Source organism: Neoarius graeffei, chromosome 16, assembly GCF_027579695.1.
Source record: "Neoarius graeffei isolate fNeoGra1 chromosome 16, fNeoGra1.pri, whole genome shotgun sequence".
Lineage (NCBI taxonomy): Eukaryota > Metazoa > Chordata > Actinopteri > Siluriformes > Ariidae > Neoarius > Neoarius graeffei.
Window position 1 is genome coordinate 5,925,399 of NC_083584.1, and position 4,330 is coordinate 5,929,728.

Genomic DNA, 4,330 nt, shown 5'->3' on the forward strand with positions numbered 1-4,330 from the left:
GCCGCCATCTTTGTTGAAAATTTCAGAAGCTCTCACTCAGGTGGTCATGTGATTTGCTGCTAGCACTCTGATCAGATGATCTTAAAAAGTTGTCCAAAACAATCAGATAGAAATTATGTTGCCCAATCTCAATGGGTAAGTGTCGAAGCGCAATTAACTGCTCACTGCTCTGGGTATATGTGTGTGTGTGTGTGTGTGTGTGTGTGTGTGTGTGTGTGTGTGTGTGTGTGTGTGTGTGTGTGTGTTCATTGCTCACTTGTGTGTGCATGTGTGTGCGTTCACTGCTTCAGGTGGGTTAAATACAGAGGAGGAATTTCACTAGACTTGAGTACATGTGACAAAAATAAAGGCTTCTTCTTCTTCATAAATCTCATCTATTGTGTGATTTATATGTTATGCGTAGACACTCGTCAGAGATAATCCACCATGAGCTTTGCTACTCCTTTCCAAGCTTTAGTTTCTTTGTAGATGTTTACCGAGAGCTTGTGTATGACAGCAGAAGATTAATCCACGTTTATAAGTTTTTCTTCAAACAGTAATTACAGTTAGGAATTAAAGTTGTACGTGAGAAACTGGAGAAACTCCAGACTGCACAGGAATCATTAGAGACAGACTGGATGTGTTGCTATACTGTATTTTGTATTTTAATTGAGAAAGTCTCATTTTAAATAACAATTCCTGAAATTGCAGCTTCACATATGTAGAAAATGAAAGCTTGTTTTTGTCTTAGGCCTGTTGCTGTTTCCTTGACTGTGTTACCGCTGTAGTGATGTATCATAATGCTCTCGCTGTGGCTTTACTGTGTAGAAAAGCACAGCAGGTCCAGACACAGCCATGAGCTCCTATCATTAGATAAGCCGAGCTTTAGCTCTCTCTGATTAAGTGTTACCTAACCGTCCGTCCAGCACCGAGCAGGCACGCGGCCCACGGCTATTTCACTCAGAGGTGAGAGCAAACACTTAGCACTGTGTGTGTGTGTGTGTGTGTGTGTGTGTGTGTTTGTCCTTTGCTCAATTTGCTCCCAAGAAAAGGTTAACGACTTATCTCGAGCAGCGCTCTCATTCCATGTTCCATGTGAGATCTGCAAAGTCAGCAACACAGCAGCATGAGAAGAGAACTGAAATAAAATGAAGTTTCGTGTTTTGATAAAAACCTCTGATATAAATTATTACTTATGAAAATAAAGTCTCATAAACCTTTACCATCATTATTGATCCTGTTTAAATCACTGGACTACAGAACAGAGTTAACGTTTTCATGATATAGTGAGATACTGATATTCTGAACCGCTGTTTACTGATATTATTTAAATTACACTCCCCGGCCACTTTAATAGGAACTTGTTGTTGCGTCTAAGATCCCTGTTCTTGGCTGCAGGAGTGGAACCCAATGTGTTCTTTTATTTTTCTGTTGCATGCTGAGATGCTTTTCTGCTCACCATGGTTGTAAAGAGTGATTATATGGGTTACTATATCCTTCCTGGCAAAAAAGAAATCTTGAACCACCTCAAATCTGTCCATTTCCCTCTGACCCTCTCTTATCAAAGGTGTTTGTTTCCACCCACAGAACTGTCGCTCACTCATTCGATGAATGTTTTTTTGTTTTCCGCACCATTCTGTGTAAACTCTACAGACTGCTGTGTGTGAAAACCCCAGGAGGAGATCAGCAGGTTCTGAAATACTCAAACCTCACACTCATCTGGCTCAAACCAACACCCATACCACAGTGAGAGAAAGAAAGTCACACAAAAATTGAGATCACAATTTTTCCCATTCTGATGTTTAAACAGGGCGGCACGGTGGTGTTGTGGTTAGCACACCAATGTGTGTCACCTCACAGCAAGAAGGTTCTGGGTTCGAGCCCAGTGGCTAACGGGGGCCTTTCTGTGCGGAGTTTGCATGTTCTCCCCGTGTCCGCGTGGGTTTCCTCCGGGTGCTCCGGTTTCCCCCACAGTCCAAAGACATGCAGGTTCGGCTAATTGCTGGCTCTAAATTGAGCGTAGGTGTGAATGTGAGTGTGAATGGTTGTCTCTATGTGTCGCCCTGTAATGATCTGGTGACTTGTACAGGGTGAACCCCACCTCTCACCCATAGTCAGCTGGGAGAGGATCCAGGCCGCCCGTGACCCTGAACAGGATAAGCGGCTACAGATAATGGATGGATGTTTGAACATCGTGAACATTAACTGAAGCTCTTGATTTGTATCTGCATGATTTGATACGTCAAGGGATCGGCTGATTAGAGAACTGCAGAAAACACGGTGGTGTAGTGGTTCGCACTGTCGCCTCACAGCAAGAAGGTTCTGGGTTCGAGCCCCGTGGCCGGTGAGGGCCTTTCTGTGTGGAGTTTGCATGTTCTCCCCGTGTCCGTGTGGGTTTCCTCCGGGTGCTCCGGTTTCCTCCACAGTCCAAAGACATGCAGTTAGGTTGACGTGGGGCGGCCTTGGGCTGAGGTGCCCTTGAGCGAGGTACCGAACCCCTGACTGCTCCCCGGGCGCTCTGGTGTGGCTGCCCACTGCTCTGAGTGTGTGCGTGTGTTCACTGCTTCAGATGGGTTCAATGCAGAGGATGAATCTCACTGTGCTTGAAGTGTGCATGTGACAAATAAAGGTTTCTTCTTCTTCTAAAAACAGCAGGTGGATGTCGGGGTGTTCCTAATAAAGTGGCTGGTGAGAATAATAATAACCCTCTCCAACTCCCTTCAAAAGGACCAGGGAGGATTTAAACACGGAATCATTCGATACTTCCACAGTTTACATCTTTTTGTGTTTCTTCTTCCACAGCACAGGCATCCAAACACAATGTAGAAAAAAAGAAAGAAAAGATGTTCAGAAGATAAAAGGCAGAAGGGAAAAAGTGTAACTAAATTAAAATTTAAAAAAAGAAATAAAGAGGTAAGGTGGTGAGAAGATTTATAACAGTGTTATAGCAACTGATGTTCGAATAACGTGTGGAGATCAAAGAAATGTATTTCTGCAGAAAACAAAAACAACACAAGCAATAAAAAATGAGATTAATTAAGCTCTCTCACACACACACACACACACACACACACACACACACACACACACACACACACACACAGGCTGGGCATAAAGCTATGAAAAGCTGTTCGTTTGCATCACAGTGGAGAAAGTGTAAATGCAAATCAATCACAAATAATCACCGCAAATGTTTCCATGATGGAACGCAGTTAACCAGCAGACGCTGTTCATCATCAGTCGCCATGACGACAGGCGAAACTTTATTACCTGCTGTGTTTATGAGCAACATGCTGAGCGTTACGATGATTCAAACACAGGATCGTTATGTTTCATAACTGAAAGTTTACAGCTGGACTGTGTTTTGTTTGCTGAAAATGAATTTAAAGTGAAATCTCAAAGCTAATTAATGCTACAGTGAGTTAGTTAGCTAGTTAGTTAGCTATGAAAGCTAACCTTAGCTAAGAGATAATATTAGTTCCAAAAACTTTAAGAAAGTAAATCTGGATAAATGATAGTTAACATTTTCAGAGCGAGCTCTAACAGGGACTTAATATTACTTCACATTAAAATATAATACTCTCTCAAACACTGACTAACTCACGCTAATATACTGAAATCTAATGCTAGCTAACAGACAGAGCTGAAACACAAGGTCTCACTGAGACCCAGCTATCATATGGAGAGGAAATAAACGTGTGCGATGGTGCGTTTGGGTAAAAAAGAGTGTTAAATTTGTCAAATGTGATCACGACAACCCACTGGATGTGTTAAAAGGAGCACAAACGGAGATCCATTCGGAGCCAGCAGCTCTCAGGACTCCTGGAGCTTAAAGGATTAGACTGTGTGTGTGTGTGTGTGTGTGTGTGTGTGTGTGTGTGTGTGTGTGTGTGTGTGTGTGTAGTTAATCAACAATCCTGTGGTTGGAGTTAATCAGAAGCAGAACATGAGATCGTTAGCGCCTCTTAGCCGCTCAGAGACGAGGACATCCCCGGTCTCCCTGAGACAGTAACCACAGCTCACGAGTCAAACACTGAGAACACACATGGTCATGTGACACCACATTTCATTTTATTTACATACAGTATTTATATTTACTCATTTACTCCTGATTAACTTCGCCTCTTTTACATCTAAAGAGACCTGAACTCATAACCATCTGGTTACTAGCACACACTGGAGCTACGAGGCTGATGTTACTAAAGTAATGGACATCAGTGCTAATGGTTTAGTATAGACATCAGTAAATATTGGGACGGCCATTTTGGACAAAAGCACCTCCCAGGCCACGCCCACTCCCAACATTAGGAGGTGGAACGATGGTTAAGTTGAGTTGTGATTTCATTCTGTT